The following is a 24,382-nucleotide window of genomic DNA, read 5'->3' on the forward strand; positions in this document are numbered from 1 at the left end:
CTCCATTATACCAGCTATGCAGTCCCCCTGAAGACCTTCAGAGCCCCATCAGTGTGATCCTCTTGTGGCAAGGCTTCCACCATATTATGAGGAGAGGTGATAAAGCCCCTTGGAGTTCCACTCCCTGCTTTTGTGTGTACTGGCCAGAACTGTCCAGTATTTAAGCCTGTTTCAGCCCCATTGTGCCTCTCTGTGTAGGTGATGATCAGACCCCATTTAACTGCACAAGCACTATGATACTGAGTCAATGTAACACTAAGTAGAGGCACTGCACGCCAGTTATAAAAAGGGTTCCATTCCTATTACTGCGGAACAGGATAAGAAACTGGGGTAACTGTCCAGAAAGGACCAAGCATTGAAACGTTGTTCTTTTTAGCATCAGGGGGTAGCCGTGTTAGTCTGTATCCACAAAAACAACAAGGAGCCTGGTGGCACCTTAAAGACTAACAAATAAATCTTTCATCTTTAAGGTACCACTGGACTCCTTGTTGTTCTTTTAGCCTCCTCCTGAAGTCTTTACCCAGGCAAAACGCTAATGGAAGTCAAGGGAGCTGATTTTCCCTTGCCGTTCACCTTGTGTAGTCATTTATACCTGGGCAGTGGGTTTAAAACACTGACTGGTGTAAATGGAAAATTCTAACTGGGTGCATTTTGCATTCATTTTACACAGCTGTGAATTTCTATAGCAGAGGAGAATCCCGTCCGATATGATTATAACATCAGGCCTGATATGTGTTCCTTAAGTTGTATAGGCCCCATATGGGAAAATTCTTATTTTTCTCAAAACACACATCAAGGTTGATTTGTGTGCACATAAACTTTTAGTATGTAACTGCAGGGATCAGGCAGTTTGAACTCTGCAGAACTTGTGTTAGCTTTGTTTTTTATTAATCTTTCCATTGTAATTTTTACTATGCTTCCATTGAGGTTTGTAACAAGAGATTGTGTACACCACTGGATCAAGTGCTTACTGCCCTTGCAAAGTTCTAATCCTACAGGGGCTGGGTGTTTCTAAGAATTGAATAGATTGCTGCTTTTTCAGCATTGAATCATCTTTCTCATTTCCAAATATTATGGAGACACCGGTTGGGGCTCTGTTATTAAGGCTGGGGTGGTTAAAACGTGTCTATTTGGTGGAGGAGCAAAATATACTAGACCATATTGGAATTTAAAGTTGCATAAATGTAGTCATCTTGGCACAATTTAAGTGATGCCCTTGGGATGACCTTTTATAGCCCTTTTATTCAGTGTAGGATCATTCTTAGTCTGTTTCTGTGGTATCTAGGGGGAAAACGTAAGATCCCTCCACTGGGCAAGTACTGGCTACCACAACACAGGTATCTTCTTGTGGCGTTTCCTTCTGTCTGGGATGGAGGTAGAGTATACTCCACCATCCCCCTGCAGAAATGCTGGCGAGTGTTTCCTGTCTCCCAAACCGTTAGATCTGAGGACATCTGCTGCAGGAAGAAGCATGCTTCCAGAGGCCAAGAGCCTGATCTAAAGCCCACTGAAGCCAGTAGATGACAGTGGGCTTTGGATCAGACCCCAAGCGCCACTTCATGGTTTGTCCTATTTCATGACAGCACGGCTCCCTCAAGAGTACTTCTACCATGGGCTCTGAGCCACGATAGCTGTGCTACTCTGTGCATGTGTGTGTGCTGGGGAGTTACTGCTGGTCTGATCAGCGGTAACTCCCAGGTGTATATCTGGGGTGAAATCCTGGCTCCATTTAAATCACTGGAAAAACTCCCATTGATTTCAAAGGAATCAGGATGTTACTCCATATCTGCATTACCTTGGATATATTATGGTGTGCAGAGTGACACTCTTCCCATGGTGCTTGAAGTGTCCGATGCCACAGAGGGGCTTTTGCTCTGTCAGAGAAGGAGGGGGAATGCACTGGAAATGCTGTGCCTGGAGGGTGGTGGAATTAGGGCTTTGCCAACCAGCTCTACACAGTGGCAGGTAGCCTTAATACCATTTAAAGCCTGATTGCTATCCAAATGCTACCCAGCCTATCCCAGGTAAGTTGTATATCCTGGGACTGGCATTAAACTATAATCCTTTTAAGGTTGTGCTCATATTACAATTTCCTTTACCTCCATTAATTATATCCATTATTTTGGCACTTCTGGCCCTGCCAGGAATCAAGAAGTGCAGCAGCAGCAGCAGCAAATGTGAAAAATAATAAGGATGAAGGGAAACTTAGCCAAACTTTGTGGGTTGTTGGAACAAAAAAGATTTGCTTTGAGTGTTGGACAAAAGTTATTCTGCCTGCACGAAGGCATCCTTCCCTCACTGTTCAGATGGGCTCACACCATCAGATTAGGATGTAGATTATGAATACCCCCAAAGTTTGAGGTTGTTCATAGCCAGGGGATTAGTGCAGGCTCATCGCTATGTATCTGTAGTGACAAAAGTTCTGGCAGCAGGGACTGGACAAGAAGGAGAGTGACTGGTATTGAAGGAGGCTTCTGTGAGTACAAGAAATTGTAACCAGTGACAATGGGGAAGGGACTTCAGGAGACACGCATTGACACTTATTTGGAAATTCAGGTCTAAATGACACCTGGATCCATTCAAATATCAAGCTTCCTCTTGGAGAAAAATGCCTCCCTTCATCTCCAGAGTTATCCGTCCTTCTTTCACCTGAGGCAGCAAATCTCCTTAACAAGTAGCCAGCTGGCCTCAGTTAGTTGTGTCCTGCACTGCTGCCTGTTTGTCTCTGGTTCACTGCCCTAAGCTGCCTCTGATCATGGATCCTAAAGATCCTGCTTAAATCTTGCCCGTGCTTTTAGGGGAGGTTGGCCTGGATGTGCTAGTGGCTCTTATTCCAAAGATTTCCCATGGTACGTCTCCTAGCTCAGACACACCCATGGATGCTGCACATGTAACGTCCACAAAGATTCCATAAATGGGTTCTTTCATCTTCTATTGAAACAACAGAGAAAGAGAGAGCGAGCGACGGGGAGAGTGAAAATGAACTGTATTCCTGCTGCAGAGACTTCATTTGATAAATAATGTATATAGAGTTTGCAGTAATAAGTGCTTTTTTTCCAACTCAGCCGACTCGGGTGCATTTTGACACATACTGTTTGTATTCCTAGCAGACAGTGAATGACAGGAGCCTGCTCCTGCGCGATGAAGGGAAGACGCAGGCTGTTAACATGCTGTGTTGTGGCAGATAGGTTAATCTGGCGTTCTACCTGAGCCAGTGAGACTGGCGCAGGAGTTCTGTTGACTGGAAGGAAAAAAGGCGACGTGGGGCATGTGTAGTGCTAGGCATTTAGGAAAGACCGTGGGGTTAATACATAGCACCAAGACAGCCTGACTGAATGGAGAACGGGGGAAGTGCAGCCTTGGGCTGTGTCTGACTATGGCAACGTCACTCGAATGATCCCGGGGTTCAGGGCAGGCACACATGGAGTACTGATCGTGCAGAAGATCATAGGAAGCTAGGATGGTCTCATCTCTAAGAAGGCTTAAAGAAGCCCGAAGAAGCTTTTGCAGTGTCTTTAATTCTCCCCTCTGTAATGTAGTTCAGTCCATTCCATGGTGGCATGGCTCAGCTCAGGATTTATGAACACCCTGGGTGGTGACCCTCAGTATCGCAGGCTGTGTTAGCCAGTAGATGGAGGGAAACAATTCAGATCTCAGACTCCTGACAAGCCAAAGAAAAGTGATAAGAGCATGGGATTGGGACCTGGACTCTATTCTGGGTTCTGCCGCTGGCCTGTTTGGTGACTTTGGGCAAGTCACTTCCCTTTTCTGTGTCTCAGTTTCCCTTGCTGTACAATGGGGGTAATGATACAGACCTCCTTTGTAAAAGGTTTGAGATCTACCGTGATGTAAGACCTAGGTGGTGGCATCATTATTTCTCATTCACTACAGTGCCGACCTGCCTGCCCATTTTGTAACCAGAGAGAACAGTATACCTCTTTTCTCTCTTCCACACTCTCCTTCTGGCTGCGATCCTCCATTCAAATCTGACGCATTCTTTGTTAAAAACATGTGAAAGTTGGTGGTCTCTGTAAAGGGCATGTGAAATTCTCCCTGCCTTCGTTGCCTCCTGCAGACCACAACCTGATTGTGGCAAAGAAATTGGTGCCATACTTGTTACAGGAAAATGGGCTATTTGGGAAAGCAACCTAAAAGAACTCCTGTTTTGTTTGTATAAACGGCTCAGCATACAGTCTCTTCTCCCTGAGCTCATGCTGATATTATTATAGTGTGAACCTAGGGACATTCATGATTGGCAGCTTTTCTGCCTCTACAATTTACTGTTCCTTTGACTGTAAACAGCATGGTAAAGCAAAATTAAAAAGCTACCTTTATACTTTGTTCTTGTTATTTCATGGTGCAAAGGAGCCATAGAGCAGGCCAGGATCTGTCCCCAAATCTCCAAGGAACTAGGAGTAGAGTTCTGCCTTCCAAGCAAACCATTTCTTACAGATTTGCAGCTGAAAAACTGTTTGGTCTCTCTTAGGTGTAAGAATCAGATGATTGAGATTCTGTCCATTCCGTATATTGAAGAGAGTCCAAGAAACTATTCAATTGCAAATACATGAAAAATTCTAGCTTGGAATTTGAACTAAAATCACCTTAATTGAGGTATGCTGAAGGGCATGTGCTGAAATAATTTTTTATTGCAGGCGTAGAGCTTTTGATGGAGCTACTGGGTAAAAAAAAAAAAAGATATTTGTGCCTGATAGACTTTGGTCACCCTATAACCCAGAGCGACTGGAAAACTGCATTAATCCATCCACATTTTATGTCGCTATGTAACAATTAGAAACAAGTATGGTGCTTTATTGCCAAGAGAGGATCAGATCCTCAGCTGCAGTAAAGCCCCAAGGGCAGTGGGGCTACACTGATTTACACCAGCTGTCGATCTGAAGCAGAACTTACTATCCACTTGTGTTGAACCGTAAGTATGTCATTAAGTAGCACAGCTAAATATGCACCATGATTTCACTGAGCCCGGAACTAAGAAAGAGTGAAGGCATTTGGAAGCCAATATACTGGTTTGCCATGTATTTCCTAGGCAAAGTTTTCATCCGCTTGCTCAAGAACTCTGGACAGCATCACGGGGCTGGACAGTAAACAGTTTATAAGTGAGCAATTGGAAACAGTTCCTGTATTTTCTTTTATGCTAAAGAAATACATTGTGTTATGAGCCATTGGATAGATAAATAATGATAAATAATAAACTCTGGCCTCGAAAGTGCAGTTTGCTGAACTGAGAAATTATATAACTGTGTGTGCAATTGCACATTGCTGGAAAATGGGAAATAGCAAAACATTGTCATTGTTGGAGTTCAGTAATGTAAAAGCGAGGGATGAATGGCTTAGGCACGCTGCCACTGAAATCCATGACAAAACGCCACTTGACTTTAGTGGTAGCATGGTACAGTCCTAAGAGATTAGGGTAAATTCTGGTATTTTCTGAGTTGGTAACATATGAGCTATAGCAGAAATCTTCAGAAATTGACCAACACTGCCCGTGTGCCCTGACTATTACAGTAGTGATCAGCGTTTGGTCATGCAGTGTAACACGATGGCTGCCTTTCGCTGAAAGTCAGAGGGAGGGAGGTGGCTAATTGCCACTAATGCCTGTGAAAATCTCCCCCCCCCGGAGGGTTTGGAACACCTGGCGATATACTGGTTTAAACTGCACTCATTGTACAATTCTGGTGACCAGGGACCGGATCCTGGGGGTGGAAATCCATAGGGGGCTCCCCGTGGGGATGCTAGCAGATCAAGCTGTGTAGGCTGACCAGATTTTCATGGGACTCCTTTCATGGGAAGAGAGGGTGGTGCTGAAGGGCACAGACGGGACATTATGGATGGGCAGCAGGGAGCTCTGCATGGACAGATGAGAGAGATGGCCGCCTACTTCACCACTCCCTCCTCAGCTCAGCAACACCCTGCTGCCCTATCGCACAATGCTCAAGATTTTCAAAAGTGCCTAGTGCCTTTGGGTGCTTCAGTCTGCGGTTGCCCCACCTGAGATCCTTTAAAGGGGCCTGATTTTTTAGCATGTTCTGAGTACCTGCCTGCTGAAAGTCAGGTCCCCTTCAGGTGTCTAAAGCTGAGCATCTGAAATCAGCGGATCCTTTGGAACATTTTGACCTGTGAATGCAACTATGTGATAACGTGCCAGGCCTGGTGGAGGGTGTTTCTTGAGGCGTTCGTGCTGTGCTCAGCCGGCCTGTCATCAGTTTCATCAGCTCCTTTATAGATCTTGTCTGATCCTGCCACAGTCTATAAAGACTGGGACAAAAATCTTGCTCTGAAACTGACAGGACACTGAGGCAGACCCTGAGTACAGGGACATTCATAGTTTTCAGGGATATATGGTTGTCTTCATTCTGATCATGGGTGGTAAGAGAAGAGCTGGCATGCAACAAATGCCGGTTGTTTCTTCCTGTAAATGAAAGACTTATGTATGTTTCGAAGTAGCAGTGATCCATTTGGCACTGTGGAGGGGAAAAAAATACCACCAATTATTTCATTAAAAAAATTACACTTCCCGTCTCATTGATCTCAGTAGCAGGAGTAGGCAAGTCTTGTGGAGTGGGAGGCACTGCAAATTGCCCACACTTGTGGTTTTGCACAGGCAGTTCTAATTCAGAACAATTCTTTTTTTCTCTGCAATTGAAATCCCCAGGGCATCACAGATCCCTTTCTGAGGCAGTGGAGCCCAGTGGGACTGGACATCAGTAGCCAAGCATTCAGTTACCAGCTGTACTGCTGGGTGATCTTGGACAAGTCACGTCACTGCTCTCTGCATCAGTTTCCCCATCTGGAAAAAGGGGATAGCCTAACACTATCCACCCTTGTAAAGTGTACTAGATCTACAGGTGAAAATATAATAACAATAATACTTATAGGATGAAATTCACCTCTGTGCAGAGTCTATTTTGTAGGCTTCAGTGAGTGTTACGTGGCCAACAGTCCTTATTCAGGTCCTCTGCATGGAGTAAATGTCACCCGTAGAATCCTTTTCATCCATTGATCTCAAAGCACCCTAACACAGAATACCTGAGCTATGAAGACGGGAAGCCACCTGGCAGACCTACGGGATGGAGGCAGCCTGTTGAGCAGGAACAGGGAGACAAAGAAAGGTGGGGCTCTCTATCTGAGCTACTAAAATGGTTAGTTTTGAGATCTGTGCTGAAGTTTCGGTGGTTCCTTCTCATATCTCCACTGGCCCACACATCTCTAATCGGTTGTCTTGCTGGTGTCTGAGAGATAAGACTGAAACCACGGTGCCTTTGATATCACATCCTCTTTTATGTTTAATGCAGGGAACCTGGGAGAGAACGCTCTTTTAATGCATGATCTGCTGGAAGATCAATAGCAGCTTAACATGCATTTTTGTCTAATATGCGTTGTGCAGAGCTTTGTAATAAAAACGCTGCTTTTCATGCCGTCCATTGGGATGACAGGCTCTGTCTCCGGGTTGTCTGCTTTCATCACAGCCGCCTCCCACGGAGCTGTCAGAGCAATAACCACGGTGCAGGGAAGGAGGCACATTGTTTTAGTCATTGCAAACATCACCCCATGGCTGCAAAGTACCAGGCATTATTGGGTTGATATAAGGGCAGGGATGAGGGCACAAGCTGGCCTGTTTGTCTGTTTATTTGAAATGAAGCAGGCTGGGCTAGATCTTCAGCATCTGTAAATCTGGGTAACTCCTTTGAAGTCTATGAAGCCCTGACCCCAGCTGAGGAGTCATTGTATCTCCTGTCTGTTGTCTGGGGATTTAACAGGAGTTAACACAGGAAGATTAAAATAATAACTTAACATGTGTCTTAAAAATAATTTTAAAAGATCAGCAATCGAAGCGAGAGCTGCCCTTGTTATCTTCTGGTGACTCAGGCTGGCATCTGTCTCTCAGACTGCATAGGGAATCTCAGCTTTTGTAAGGAAGTTCTAGTATTTTTTTTAAATTCTGGGCTGGGGGCATTAGATTAATTTACCTAGAGGAAATATTCTCTGGTAGTTACAGCAGGAGACTGGGACTCCTGGGCTCTCTTTCTGTCTCTGACCCCAACTTGCTGTGTTGGTAAATACCTGAGGCCAAAAAGCGTCCACTGATTTTCAGTGACCTGGTGTTTGGGTGTCCCACATGAGTCACAGATTCTGAGGCCAAAAGGGATCGTTGTGACCAGCTAGTCTGACCTCCTGTGCTACGCAGACCAGAGAACCACCCCAAAATAATTCCTAGAGCAGATCTTTTAGAGAAACAGCCAATCTTGATTTAAAAGTGGTCAGTGATGGAGAATCCACCATGATCCTTGGTAAGTTGTTCCAGTGGTTAATTACTCTTACTGTTAAAATCTAGGCCTTATTTCCAGTCTGAATTTGTCTAGCTTCAACTTCCAGACACTGGAGAGTGTTAGACTTTTCTCTGCTAGATTGAAGAGCCCATTATCAAATATTTCTGTTCCCCATGTAGGTCCTTATTGACTGTCCTTATTGCTTTGTTAAGCTAAATAGTTTGAGCTCCTCGAGTCTATCACTATAAGGCAGGTTTTTTAATCCTTTGATCATTCTTGTGGCTCTTCTCTGAACCCTCTACAATTTGTCAACATCCTTCTTGAACTGTGGACACAAGAATGGGACCCAGTAATTCAGCAGCCGTCACACCAGTGCCAAATACAGAGATAATGTAACCTCTCTACGTCTACGCAATATTCCCCTGTTCATATATCCAAGGATCACGTTACCCCTTTTGGCCACAATGTTGCGCTTGGAGCTCATGCTCAGCTGATTATCCACCCCATGCATCCCAAATCTTTTTCAGCATCACTGCTTCCCAGGATAGAATCCCCCAGTCTTGTTAGTATGGCCTACTTGCTTTGTTCCTAGATATATAAATTTATATTTAGCTGTATTAAAACACATATTGTTTGCTTGTGCCCAGCTTACCAAGCAATCCAGATACCTCTGTATCAGTGACCTGTCCTCTTCATTATTTACTACTCCAAGATTTAGCACCAAATTGTGTCATCTGCAAACTTTCACTCGTGATTTTATGTTGACTTCTAGGTCATTGATAAAAATGTTAAATTATGTAGGGCTAAGAACCCCACCGGAAACACTCCCACTCAATGATGATTCCCCATTTACAATTACATTTTGAGAACTCTGAGTTAGCCATCTTTTAATGTGTGCCATCTTACTTTTATATTGTTCTAGTTTTTTAATCAAAACGTCATGCAGTACCAAGCCAAAGTGTATTACATCAACACTATTATCTTTATCAACCAAACTTGTAATCACACAAAAAATATCAAGTTCGTTTGACAGGACCTATTTTTCTTAAACCCATGTTGATTGGCATTAATTATATTACCCTGGTTTAATTCTTTATTAATTGAGTCTCATATCAGCCGCTCCATTATCTTGCCTGCAATTGATGTCAGACTGACAGAAATATAATTACCTGGATCATCCCATTTACCTTCTTTAAACATTGGCGCAAGGTTAGCGTTCTGGAACTTTCCCAATGTTCCAAGTCTTATTGAAAAATCAACATGAATGGTTCAGCAAGCTCTTTTAAACCCCTTGGATGCAAGTTAACTGCACCTGCTGATCTAAAAATGTCTACCTTTAGTACCTGCTGTCCTCATGAGACACTAGTGGCACCTAGGTCCTGATTTTCAGAGGCACAGATCAACGCAGCTCCCATTGACTTTAAATGGAGTTGTGGGAGCTGAGCATCTCTGGAAATAGGGCACTAGATGTCTCAAGTCGGATACCCAAACATGGAGGTGTCCAAAATGAGGGGACATTTGAAAGTGTTGGTGTTTACCGTATTGGCTTCTCAGTACCCTGGCCACAAAAGGCTGGCTCCAGTGACCCTCCCTGGGGGGGTTTATGAATAGGCTTGACAGAATTTGATTTTTTAAATAATTGTGACAGATAATATCAATGTTTATTTTTAAGCAGTTTTTTATTGATTTAAATGTTCACAGTTGCATGAAATTATGGGATGAGGCCAGAAAATTATTTAATGACAGTAGACATTGAGATTCAAAAAGCTAAAGCTCCATAAGCTTAAAACACACGCTGTCAAGTTCACATATCAAAGTAAATAGCCATAAACTGGCAAATGATATTGTTTTTTAACCAGTTGTTCACTGGTGCATTTGAAACAAGCCTAATTCAAAAGTGTAGCCCACTATGGTGATGCAGCGCTTCAGTGTAGTCACTACCTATGTTAATGGGAGGGGTTTCCCATCGCTGTAGGCAATCCACCTCCGTGAGAGGCGGTAGCTAGGTTAATGAAGGAATTCTTCCATCAACCTAGCGCTGTCTACATCAAAAAGCCACACCCCTGAGAGATGTACTTATGCCGATGTTGGTTCCTACTGGAAACCAGCCTTAAATTGTTGGATTTTGACTCTAAGTTCTCAAGCAGCATTTTTCTCACTTTGCCTATCTGTAAACTTTGATGATTATTGATGGAAATATGTTTTCATTGGTTTGTGTGTGTACAGTGAAATCAAGGTTTGCCAACATTTATCCATTAAAAATCAAATCTTTCCAAGCCGAGTTATGAGGCTTAATTCATTAACATTTGTAAAGCACTCTGAGGTCCTCTGATGGAAGGCTCTGTGTAAGTACAAAGTATTATCATTATTCTAATGTATGACTAGACTTCTTAGCAGGAGGTCTAGTCTCCTAGATATTCTCATGCCATTCACTGTTAGAGAGATACTGAAAGAATGACAGGCATTTCTAATAATAGTTTTGAACTTCATCTTTTAAATATACTTGTATTTTAAATACTCTGAATAGGTAGTGCTCAAAGATATTAGAATTAATCATGGAGTGCACCAGCAGTCATAAGTATCAGACCAGCTCCTCAGCTGCAGTAAATCAGTGTAGCTCTGTTGACGTTAATACTAATTTACACCAGCTGGGGATCTGGCCAATTTTCTGCTGCTGTGAGCAGAACACAAGAGCAACAGCACTGTGCTGGGAATGAGGTGCAGCAGCTGACTTGTTAAGGAGCTTGACTATAATGATGAAGGTTGAGGGTCAAGTCTCACATGATCTCAACCTGGAAGGCTTCCTACAGTTCACCAAGCTGCAAAATGGGAACCTGATCCATCAGGTTAAAGGTGGTTGGACCTGATGCTGGCCACATCACTTCCTTGTGTGCTGTTATCTGTGAAACTGAGCCATTGGCTCTGGGACCTTTGACTGTTCTGGGAAGGTCTGGGCAACACTGGGTTAGAAGGTTCCAAGGTGGTTGGAGAATGATAGCTAAAACTGGGCAGAGAAGGAGAACTGGTCTGGGAAAAGTTCTTAAAAAATAGATGGGAGTGTGAGGAAAATAAACACATTGTGGGGGCTGGGGCAGATTTTAAAAAGGAGCACTGCCCTTTTCATTGATGGGGGAGAGTCAGGTTCCATCAGTTGCTCAGTGCTACGTTGCAAAGGAAGGAGCAGAGGTGGGAGTTTGTTATGTTGGAAAAATCAGGTCAAGCAGAGGAGACCCTGAGACTTTTTTTCTGGGGCGTATCATTGCTAAATGGCCAGTCATCTGGAAACCTGCAAGGACAATGGAACTGACCACGTGGCAACCCCCCAGCAGGAGAACTTTAGGGGGCCGGGGGCTGCTGGATACACAAATTAGATCTCCAAACAGAAGGTAATATTGGAAGGGAGGCCAGTGAGGGACCAGGCTATGAAATACTGCAAGGTATCTATCCTACCACCATGTCAAGTTAGTCGTTAATGTACAGTGAACTCAGATCTGCTGCAATTGCAACTTCAGTAAAACTCCCTTTGAAGTGGAGGACTTCAGCAGGGCTGGACCTGGTGTCTTTTAACTTGCTGCCATTAGGCAGATGCCACTATCATAGGAGCAGGGGCAGGGAAAGTAAGGCATTTGGCTGTAGTTGCAGTGGTACCCTCTATCTCCTGACCAACAAGCCTGGCATACAGTAGCACATATGGCTTTTAGGATTGATGCGCTTACCTGTGATCCTAGTTACCACTGCAGATTAAATAGAATCCAGACTTTGCAATGAGCCAGTTGTTCCCCTTCACCCAAACCACTTGGGAGAAGGGAGAGAGTGCCAAGTAATCAAAGGGCGGGCGGGTTAATCTCCTATTAAGCAGCTTCACCAATTTCTTTTGTTCCCAGGTCTATATGAAGCAGACAGCGAGGATGATTTAGATCAGTGGTTCCCAAACTGGGGTTCACGAAATGTTACAGGGGGTTCTCACGAAAAAAAATTCCCTAGTGGCAGACAGAGCTGTCCCTAGGGATCCCGGTCAGCCAGGGGCTCTGGGGTGTTAGCCCCATGACTTCCAAGAGCTAAGCAGATCAAAGCAAGCATTTCTTTCACACTGAGGAGATTTAAACTTCAAGACTCATTATAAGAAATGGAAAGGGAGGTGAATATTTTTTGCTGTTTTTAAAATTAAATAGGCAGCTAGTATTGTTTTTAAAATTATTATGAAGAACAAGTTTAGGCTTTGTTGCAACGTGTGTCGTTTGCCTGGACTGCTCAAGACCTGAATGCTTGTGTAGGAGGAACTCTTTGAGTTGGCTTCTTAAATACCTTCATGCTGTTTCACATCTGATACTCCTTGATGAAACATAGGAGCCTTGTCTTATAACAGGCTTATTCAAAGTGATACAAGCTACGAAAGTGAGATCTTGGAAGAGTGTTGCCATTTTCATAATGTAATAAAAATACTGTAATAATAATAATTAACAATAAATTGTGTATAATAAGCATGCCATAAAAACAAATTTTACATTTCCAAGATCACTGCTTTTACAATTTAGACTCAGGTAAAGGAGAAAATCCGTGGAAATATTCATTTTTAGGAGGGGGTTCGCGAGACTTGACATTTTAGTGAAAGGGGTTCACAAGTTGTTAAAGTTTGGGAACCACTGATTTAGATAATGGCATAGAGAGTACACTTATAAAGTTTGCCGACGATACCAAGCTGGGAGGGGTTGCAAGTGCTTTGGAGGATAGGATTAAAATTCAAAATGATCTGGACAAACTGGAGAAATGGTCTGAAGTAAATAGGATGAAATTCAATAAGGACAAATGCAAAGTACTCCACTTAGGAAGGAACAATCAGTTGCACACATACAAAATGGGAAATGACTGCCTGGGAAGGAGAAATGCAGAAAGGGATCTGGGGGTCATAGGTGGACCACAAACTAAATATGAGTCAACAGTGTAATGCTGTTGCAAAAAAGCAAACATCCTTCTGGGATGTATTAGCAGGAGTGTTGTAAGCAAGATGCGAGAAGTGATTCTTCTGCTCTACTCTGCGCTGATTAGGCCTCAACTGGAGTATTGTGTCCAGTTCTGGGCACCACATTTCAGGAAGGATGTGGACAAATTGGAGAGAATCCAAAGAAGAGCAACAAAAATGATTAAAGGTCTAGAAAACATGACCTATGAGGGAAGACTGAAAAAATTAGGTTTTGTTTGGCTGGAAAAGAGAAGACTGAGAGGAGACATGATAACAGTTTTCAAGTATGTGAAAGGGTGTTAGAAGGAGGAGGAAAGAAAAATTGTTTTTCTTAACCTCTGAGCATAGGACAAGAAGCAATGGGCTTAATTTGCAGCAAGGGAGGTTTAGGTTAGACATTAGGGAAAACTTCCTGTCAGGGTGGTTAAGCACTGGAATAAATTGCCTAGGAAGGTTGTGGAATCTCCATCACTAGAGATTTTTAAGAGCAGGTTAAACAAACACCTGTCAGGGATGGTCTAGATAATACTTAGTCCTGCCACAAGTGCAAGGGAATGGACTAGATGACCAGTTCTATGATTCTGTGATTCACTGTTGACACGCACCACGTTGGGATACTGGACACACTATACAACTGACCCATAGAAGCCTCATATAATGGGCTCTCTTTGGTATTTGGAGTGGTTTTTAAATTATTATTATTATTATTATTTATTATTTTTTCCTATCCTAAGGAGCATAAGATTTTTTTTTTAAAAAAAATATTGTTTTGCAATCCTCCCTTGCTGTTGGCTGTAAATATGACATTACACTACGGGTGTCAAAGCGGGCCTGGCCAGGATGATGACTTGTGAGGGTGCAAGAATGGGACACCTTTCTTAGAAAATCTGTTTGATTGCCCATACATAGCTTAACGTTGCTGGATGATTTTCCAGCAGTGGTCTGAGCAGGGAAGGTACATGTGTATATGTGGGTTTTTTAGTATGGGTAAAGAGCAGGTGGTTATATGGGCAGGATTTTCAAAATCTCCTAAATCATTTAGAAGTGTAAATCCTGTCGATGTGCATTTTTATAATGTGTGCTGGGATACTGAGCAATGCAAATGAAATGTCAAGTATCTTTGTGAAACTTTGAATGCAGGTAGATGTTCTTGATGTGCAAAAGCCAGGGACCCAATTGATTTTTAAAAGACATGGTTCATTCTGTTTTTAAGAATCAGCTGGTAAACTAGAGGTCTCTGAAGCCACTGAAATGTACAGTGCTAAGCTGGAAGACACTGAAAGATGCATTATCCACTGAGTTTGAGGACTTCAGAGTATCCCATGAGACTTTTTAGATATAGCACAAAACACAGATCGGCTTTGTTATTTGTCTGTTTTTGTTGTTTTTTTAAAATATCTTCCAGAACCGAAACCTGGTTGAAAAAATAGAGTAGGAAGCCAAATGAGATTTGGAACAGTGCTGCAGGATGGCTTTAGTGCAGTCCCCTAGCTATGGCACCTCACAGTGAGTTTGTAAGGTACGCAGGGGCTAACCTGGTAGGTGGTTGGATAGGGAGTCAGTAGATAGTACTCTCCCCTGCACCAGATGCATTCACTTAAATCCCTTCATTGTTAGCTTTTATTTTTAAATACATTTCCTGAGACTGTATCAGGGTTTATTCTAACATTTAAAAGCAAATGAAAAATGGTGAAAACCAAAACGTCAGCAGTATGGAGGAGGGGCGCTCACAATGTAGCAGTCAGGTGGGTTTGGCTGCCGGGACCTGACTCCCTGCCAATCTTGCTCCCTACTGCACAGATGAAGTAGACAGGGCTGCCCTGAAGCGTCCAGGTCAGCAGGGGAGCAGAAGGCTGCACCCTGTGAGTACTGACCTCCTGCCGGACAGATCCTTTTCCTGACCCCAGTCCTTTAGCACTGCCCTGTCCACTTCCTGTGGGCATACTGAAGGGCTGAGACCAGGAGGGCTCTGGCCAGCGGGGGAAGCTGGCAGTCCTGGCTGCCCAGGCCGCGCTCCCTGCTGGTTTTGGTTCCCAGGGCACAGAGTCCCATCCGCTTCCCCTGCTCGACAGAGCCCCCTTCTGATCCCGGTCCTTCAGCGTGGGTTTGTTCGCTTCCTTTGCAAAAAATTCCTGGGTCCCCAAAAAAGCCAAATTTGGGTGAAATTCAGTAAAAACCAGAATACTGAGTTTTTAAAAACCTGGGATTTTTTCAGGGCAAATCAGTAAATACCTAAATTGATGGGCCTTGTATACACTGTTCTTCCTTGTATACCTTTTTGACAAGAGGTAAAACCTAGGTCCTTATCACTTGTGGCTATTACAAAGGCTGGGGCGCTTTTCGCTCTCCAAATTCCTTTTTGGGCAATGATATTTTGCTTATTTAACAAGGTTCCTACAGTTCCTTACTGGATACAGCATTGTGCTTCCTTTCTTTTCCTAAGCCATTCAATAAAGTTCCAGTCATATAGCTGATGGATTCCACCCCAGAAGAGGCTGCATTTCAAGAGGGCTTAAATTTTTTTATTATTATTATTTTTTTTAATAAAGCATTTTGGGAACCTTTGACATGAAAAGCACTACATTGTATATAATATAGAATTTTAGTACTGTATTTGGAATCCAGCTCTGAAAAAGTTTTTAAATTGATTTATTGGTGGGTGGGGTTTGCGTGCCAGCTTTGGAGACACAGAAACTAAGGAGAGTTATTATTGGATTTGTGCAGTATTGCTTGAGAGGCACTAAACAAGGAGAGACAATGGTTCTCTCATTCCGCGTAACAAATGGATCTTGGTTTCTGCTCACGCAGCCAAGAAAAGAGGGCACAAGAAAGAAGGGTTACTTTTTCTGTTTCTGCTTCGGAGTTTATTTTGCATGTTGCTTTTGGATATTGTTTGTGTGTGTGATACTTCACATCAAGAAACTAATTTAAAAGTACATTACTTTTAGAGCTGAGTGAAAATCACAATTTCCATCCCACAGGAAATTGTGATATTTCAACATTTTATTTTTTCCCAAATCAGGAGAAAAAATTGAAATATCAATTTTTTTCACAGAACAAAAAGTTTTCCAAAAATGCTCTTTCAGAAATGATGAAACATTTCATTTTGGAGTTTTTGATCAAAACAAAACATTTTGATACTCCTGATTCAAAGTATTTCGTTTTAGTTTACTGAACTGACCCAGAATATTTCGAGTCAGGTCAATATTAAATTGCATTGCTCTATGGTGGCACATAGCTTCATTGGAGCTGCAATTCAGGTGTCTAAGGCCCCAGTTTTCCCTTGTGGGTCAGGCTCCCTGGCCAGTATACATCTCCTTTGATGCACTTGCAGCCATATGATTCCCATGGTGCACCATGCTCTGGGGGGCGGGGAGAGAGCTGTGTTGCATCATGGGAAATGTAATCCAGGCAGGGAGTGTAGCCCATAGGGTAGAATGGGGAGGTACTAGGCCCTCCAAACTAACAACTCCCATGAGGCAATGCACCTCTTTAGTGAAATGCAGTTTAATGTTGAACTGACTCTATTGAAACATTTTAGGTCAGTTCAACAAACCAAAATATTTCAACTCCCATTGAGATCAGGGAGCCTTCAGTCAGACCCTTAAGGCATTATGTAGCTGGATCAGCAGCATTAAACACCTACAGCTGTCTACATCTGGCACACAGGTGTTTAATTATGAGCTTGTTAGCTGGCAAGATGATTTTTGTGGAGTAGGAGATGGGAAATCACCTACAGTTCTTACCCACATCCCTTGGCGCTTATATATATATATAAAATTTACCACACCAGCATGGCAATAAATCAAAGCTTAAATACTCATAAAAATTCTGCAGTCACAAAAGTCACACACTTTCTGAGTGAGGGGGCGGAGAAGGGAAAAAAACCAAGATCTTGATAGTAGGGGATTTTTATAATAGAGTGTGAGGAGAGACAAAAGCATGTAAGAGGGTGGAAGAAACAAAGGCAATGAATTTGATTACAAACAATTGATCTACAAATATTTGAAAGGTATCAACACTGAGGCAGAATTTGCCTCTTCATGACACTGCTATAGCTGCAAAATAACCTAACTGACTTCAGGATTCAGAGTGGTAGCCATGTTAGTCTGTATCAGCAAAAACAATGAGGAGTCCTTGTGGCACCTTAGAGACTAACAAATTTATTTGAGCATAAGCTTCCGTGCGCTAAAACCCAGAAGTGGGTTTTAGCCCATGAAAACTTATGCCCAAATAAATTTGTTTAGTCTCTAAGGTGCCACAAGGACTCCTCGTTGTTTTAACTGACTTCAGTGGATTTACTGGGGATTTTATATTGGTCTCACTGAGAGAAGAACTTTGTGCTAAGGAGGAATTGTTCTAGAGAAGGCCCAGGGGAAATAACTTTCATCCGTTTATGCCCAGTTAAAGGAAAACGTGGGCTGAAGAGTATTCCAGACTGTTAGGCTACATTGTGGGCTAGTCTCCCGAGGACAAGAATGAAAACCCAGTCACTTGGGCTATTTAAAACTATATTGGAGAAAACACGGTAAAGCACAAGCCTATGTGGGCTGGAGAACGACTAGGTTGACTGAATAGGTCATTTCTACCTCTTAACTTCTATGACTCTGTGGCCTAGAGGGAGAGAGAAATTTGCTGAGCTAGACCAGTCTCAGGAGTAGAGCTGTGGGCAAAAATAATGCAGATTTGTTGGCTGAAACATTTCATGAATTTGTGTTGAATTTGCCAAATTATTTTGGTTGGGAAAAGGCCAAAAACAAATTCAGAAAAAAATTCTAAAAGTCTAGTTCTGACAGTTTTGAAATGAAACATTTTGATTTTTTCAATTCACAACTTTTTTGTTTGAGTTTTACTTCCATGGGTTGTTTTTTTTTAAAGGGGTGGGGGGAAGAAATAACCCTCAAACCCATAATGCAGCATTTCATTTTGGGGGAAAAATATTTTCTTTGACCCAAAATGAATTTTTTTCCCATTTTTTCAGTTTGCTGAAAAAATTGAAAACATTTCATTTCAGGTTGACCCAATATGAATCCTTCCCCGCTCCCCCCACCCCTTTGCAATTTTTCAGTTGGGCCAGTGAACTGAAAAAAACCCAGTTATTCATCCAGATCTACTCAGGAGCCTGCGATACGAGCGGGTAAGCTTGCTGTCCAGACATCTGCAATAGCTGCTAACGGTAGCTGTCTAGGAGCAGGTCCATTTGGCCCTAGATCTGCCAGTCCAGGAGCAGAGCTAACAACCCTGCTATCCCATAAAAGGCTTCTATCAGATCCATGCTGCTGTCACGCTCTGCCTCCAACTCTCAGCTGCTGCTGGATTCTCTCCTGCTCTGTGGCTCCAGCCCTTCACGCTCTGCAGCTGGGAACTCAGGCGAGGAGACTTTGGTCTGGAATTCCCTGGACACAGGTGGCACCAGCAGCTGCAAGTCCTTTTTGTTCTTGTTGGTAAACAGCCCAGATTTTATTTAAATATTCAGCAGGAAAGGACTTTGCCTGAATGTTGATCCAGGATGGGAGATGGTCCCTCATCTGACTCAAGGCTGCTAGCCTCAGAGCTCCCCCTTCACAGACACCAGCAGGAGACTCCGAGATGATGCTTAACTTGGCATTTTAATTTCAAATCCATGTGGGGCTGGGGATTTTATTTTACAAAGCAGGGCAAACTTTGCTGCGAACCAGATGCTGCTGGTGACCTAAGCCTTCCAGGGGAGAATAACTGACCCAAACCTACTGTTCTCCAGAGTGAAGCAGGGCTGTCAGGAATGCAGCAGATCACATCAAAGCTGAGTGCTACAGGAGCACAAAAGAGAATTTACAGCCAAACAGGTGGTATTACGAGTCATATTACCTTGAAATGCAGAACTCCTTCAGGTTTAATGGCTGCTGCCTTGATTTGCTCATCTGATTGCCATGTTAATGGTAAGTAGAGCGGCTCTAGGAAACTTTACTTCCCTGAGCAGCCTGCCCATGTCTCTTCTCCTTAGCAGGCAGATGTATCTACGCCCACTATAGCCAACAGATATATATATACACACATTCACCTAACAGTGAGCTCAGCTAGTGTGAATCTCCAATTAGTGAAGACATGCCTGGGAATGACAACATTCGGATCTGGATTTCAATCCGCTCCGATTCTGGGGTGTTCACATCTCAGGGGCTTGGGCCCCTTTTGGGTTCTGGGCTTTTGGCCCGTGACAGAGTTGGGAGCCAACTGTGAAATTAAATCTGGGCCCTATAAGGTCCTAGTGGATGCTCCCCTGAACCTAATTCTTGGTTAAATACACACCTTATATTGAAATCTGCTGCATTCCAAAAGCCAGCAGTCTGCTCTTCAGAAGACTCTTTGAGTCCGGAATAGTAGCCATCTTCTGCCAGTATCCAAAGAGATCATCCAGATCTGAACTGTCCCAGAGCATTCAGCCCATTATATAATATTACCTCACTCTTATATGGTGCTTTTCATTAGTAGATCTTAAAATTTTTTACAAAGGAGGCCAGTATCATCCCCATTTACAGATGGGTGAAAGTGAGGCACAGAGCAAGATGAAGTGACTTGCTCAAGGTCACCCAGCAGGCAAACGGCAGAGAAGACACCAGAAGCTAGTGCAATGCTCTACCCACTAGGAAACACAGAGAGGTACCACTGGCTAATTTCAGATCCAGATTTGTCTCCAGCCAAGTTCAGAGGTGTTTGGTGCTGGGGTTTTGTCTTGGGCCTAACTCTGATGCAGAGAAGGTATGGTGGACTCCACCATGGCAGGAGAATACTTCCCGTCCCTTCCTCCCATTCAAACTCTGCCTTCAGTGGAGTTGTTCTGGGAAAAGAAGAACTCCACTACTGGAGGCTTCTGCTGTATCAGTCCAGAGAGGGGTCAGCGAGCCTCGGAGGTGATAGCAGGTACATCCTCAATTCAGTCTCCGCGGAGTCCTGGAGATATGAAGACAGGAGAGAGGCCAATCTGGGGCTGGGGAATAGACATCTCGATACTGGGCCAAAAGCAAGCCCCAGTGTTTGCTCTTCCATGGACCTGTGCACAGCCCTGCCTCCCCTTCCCCCAGCTCTGCAGTCACGGTTCAGTGAGTCCATCTGATCACTTCTGTTCAACATGGCACTGCCAGGCGCAGAATGGCCAATGCCAAGAACTTCACTGCGGCCAACGCAAGCCCATCCATTTCATTAGTGGAGAACTGTAAAGCAGCATCCCTTGGGGGAACGGCACCTCAAGGAACAGAAATCAAGTGACACTCAGCACCCCCGAGGGTGGTGCATTAAGGTGATTGAGTTTAAACCTGCTGCTTGTCTAGCACCAGCTGATTTCTAAGCATGGGCCAACTTCCCCTACATAATGAAACAATTCAAGGAGCCTTCGCAATCCTCCTGGGGGCTGTGGAAAGCTGCCTTTTGCTTATCTGCCTTATCAGTATCAGTGTGACAGATAGAGCTCATCTTTCAGCTGACGAGACTCCTTTTCATTCCTTAACACAACCCTCCCCCACTAACCCCCCTCCCCTTCCTCTGCGATGGCTGGCGTTTTGTATTCCTGAGGCCACTCCAGCCAGCTGAATGCCTTCCTTCACATGACAGGGAGGAGGGTGGCCCTGCCAGAAATTGCTCCTGAACTATTCATCAGGCTTCCGCAGGCAGGAGGAATGAATGAATGACTGAGCGGCTGCTTGGCCTTAATCTTGCTAAGCGGCTCCAAACGAGGGTTGTCAAACCAGACAGCGGAACAGCTTTGGCTAAGTGTGTGTTCTCGTTCCCTGCATGCACAGGGACGAGCGTGTGGCTTCTGGTTGCAAATGAGGCCAGCCAGGATGCTTCAGGATTTCCCACGCCACGCTGTTGCGGCAGTGGGAGCCCTCAAGTACTTTTAGCACGGGCTTTCCTGGCCAGATCCAGGCTCCTTGTCCAGCCCAAGAAAACTGACCTGAAGGCAGAGATTTCAGCCTCTTGAACATCATGTTGCAATTTACGTCACCTTCTTCTTCTTTCCGCCATTTAATAGCATCGTGTCATCCGTGGCAGCAGTAAGCTAGAGGACGAGCCATTTTCTTTAACCCTTTGGGATGTACACACACATGCGCTGCTAGTGACCCCCCCTGGGTTTCTGCAGCGACTGAATCCCGGACCTATGGATCTGAACTCATGAGCCACTACAACTGCAGCTGAAGGACCAAGGCTTGGATCCACAATGGGACTTAGGTGCTGCAATGCTGAGCGTCATGGCACTGAACGTTTAGATGCCTAGAACATCACAGGAACACTGCAATCCATGAAGCCTGACTTAGGTGCCTCGGCTCCCTATACAACAAATGGGGAGAGAGAGGTTTCTCCCCACCAATGGGCTGCCTTTTGTGGTTTGCATTCTAAGCGATACTGACGAGAGGGACATGTGCTGAATCCTCCACTCTAGGTGCCTAAGTCTGGACGGCAGGGAGGCACCAAGCTCTGCTTAGAGATCCATGAACAGGAACTCCCTACCTGCGGTCAGGAGACTTCGCTGCCCAAGCCACTTTTGGAGGGAATGAGTTAGGTGCCTGCCTCACTCCACACAAACCAGGCAGAGGAGGAAGAGCCCACCTTATAGCTTGACTCATATTACTTAGAGCACTCACCAAGGATGTGGGAGACCCAGGCTCAATTCCACCCTCTCTCCCAAAGGGAGAGAAACAAAGTGAACAGGGGTGCTTTCCCACGTTCCTGACCTGTGGGTTATTCTGATGTAGGGCACCCTCAGCCTCGCCTGTTGAATGGATACATAATGAAGGACATGGTACATGTTGCAATGCTGAGTTACTCCGGGGGCTGGTGCGTGCATGCATGCACACACACACGTGTGTGTGTGTGTAAAGTTTGGCTCTTGAGGGGGCTAGAGGTGGAACACGGCTGCTGTTTGACAGTATATGACAACAGATTAGGAGGTAGAGTGACGCATACCTCAGGGGCACTTGACGTTGGCAGACTGCAATTACCCCAACTGGAATTTGGCCAAGACATCAAGATTTGAGCCCTGTTTCTTGCCAAAAATAACCATGGTGTCATTGAGGTCACCTCTAGCAGCGCCATGACACTATGTCAGGGTACCGGGTCAATATTGTCTCAGAAAGAAGAGTGCAACCTACCCCATCATCACTACCTGTAGCTGGGTTTGCCTTGTAAGTAGGTCCCTCCCTGGTGCATGTATGAAATGTGACGCAGGTATAGCCTGAGGGTCAATGGCTGCAGGCCGAGCTACCGGAAGACTTGGCTCAGGTCTTGGCTGCTACATCATTTTGTCCATTTCTTTTTCAACAGAAGAATGAGCAATGTAACTTGACTTAATGATGCCCTGCGGTGCTGATAGTGGTGGCAAATCGTAAAGGGAATATTGTGATATGGAAAGGATGTTTCTGCATGGTCTACTGGGCAGAATGAAGACCCAGGCCCCTCCCAATATGGTGTACATGATGTATTCCGTGATTACTATATTCTGGTGAAAGAACATGGCTATGTTCACTCTGGTAGTAGGCAGAATTCTATCTGGCTGACTGAGCTGCTGGAGTGTTTTATACTGAGCTAAGATTCGAACCAGCATCTCATGCACTCTCACTGAGTGAGTATGGAGGGTGGGGGTGGGGGGTGTAAAAACAGCTCCTTTTCTAGGTCAGCTGGGTGATGCCTGGGTCTGAGGCAAGGCTCCTCATGAATTAACCATCTGGCCCTGATGCAAGGCTGTACAGATGCTCCAGTGTTTAAATCAGAAGACCAGGAGCAAGAACTCCAGTGCTTGAGGCTTGGTGGGTATCTATCTAATTGCACAGCAGAAGTGATGCATTATATTTCTGCATACTGCTCCTTCAAATAGGAGGAGGAGTCCTGCTTGTCTGCTGTGATGTGCTCCATTCTGGAAAGCACTTTTGGATTCTGTGACCGGGTCAGACTCACTGTTATTTGCCTCATGCAGACACTACATTTGTTCTTTCTTGGTGTGCTGCTTTCCTTCATGTACAATCAATGACCTTCTATCTGAAAGCCCAAGCCTGCTATTTGTGTGTAGAAAAGCATGACACTGGACATGGATGACGGTCAATGACATTGTTACAGCATTTAGACCTGCAGGGCACAGAACTGGGTGGGTAAGTGGTCTCAGAACAGTGGAAATTCTTTATATTAGGCATAGGGGAGTGAGTTGATTGTGTTGCACACTGCCTCATAACAGCAAAGAATGTGGTGTTCATGCAACACCGAGAAAAGCAGAGCATGCAGCTCAGCAGTAATGAGCAGAGTGATTTGAAGGCTTTAAATTGGAGAGATTGTGAATAGATACTTTGTGTGTCTTTTTGGTTGGCTGGAGAACTTTATATCAAGTCATTTTGGGGTTTTCCCCCCAGCCCTGACAGTCTGAGGCACTGTAGTTTTACATGGGTCAAAGAGGTCTAACTCAGGCTGTGCACATGGGAAAAACGGTGCAGGCTGCATGAAAACAGCAATGCTGTTTTCCTGCCCCACTGATCAATGCCCTGGAGTGAGAAGTGTGCAGCAGCTGTAGAGACCATAAGCATAGCCAACAGGGGGAGACTGGGCAGCCAGAAAGGGGCCTGGCCCAAGGAAAGAGCCCTTCACTGCCTCTTCCCCTACCCTATAATCCCTCCAGAGGCTCCAGGCACAACTGGAGGGTGGGTGTGCTTGTCTGCCTTGTCTGCCTTAAGCCCTTTTCAAAATCCAAAGGTAGGATGCATACAGGAGCCGTGCCCCCTGCTCCTCCTCTTCCCCCTGAGACTCCCACCCCCTAGCTAGGCGAGATGCTGGCCAGTGATAAGAGCCACCCTGGGAGCCTGGGCTGATGTGGGGCAGACTCTCCACCTGCCCAGACTCTTAGTCTGCAGAAGAGAAGAGCGAGGGGGGATTTGATAGCAGCCTTCAACTACCTGAAGCGGGGGTTCCAAAGAGGATGGAGCTTGGCTCTTCTCAGTGGTGGCAGATGACAGAACAAGAAGCAATGGTCTCAAGTTGCAGTGGGGGAGGTCTAGGGTGGATATTAGGAAACACTATGTCACTAGGAGGGTGGTGAAGCACTGGAATGGGTTACCTAGGGAGGTGGTAGAATCTCCATCCTTAGGTGTTTTTAAGGCCCGGCTTGACAAAGCCCTGGCTGGGA

General features: G+C 44.6%; 1 protein-coding gene across 7 annotated transcripts in view; it reads right to left on the reverse strand.

Annotated features, from left to right (window-relative positions):
- TNR (tenascin R) overlaps positions 1 to 24,382 on the reverse strand; it is a 284,069-nt gene that overhangs the window by 104,012 nt on the left and 155,675 nt on the right. The gene's annotated exons all lie outside the window — the stretch shown is intronic.

This window comes from Natator depressus, chromosome 8 (genome assembly GCF_965152275.1).
Source record: "Natator depressus isolate rNatDep1 chromosome 8, rNatDep2.hap1, whole genome shotgun sequence".
In the NCBI taxonomy this organism is placed as follows: Eukaryota; Metazoa; Chordata; order Testudines; family Cheloniidae; genus Natator; species Natator depressus.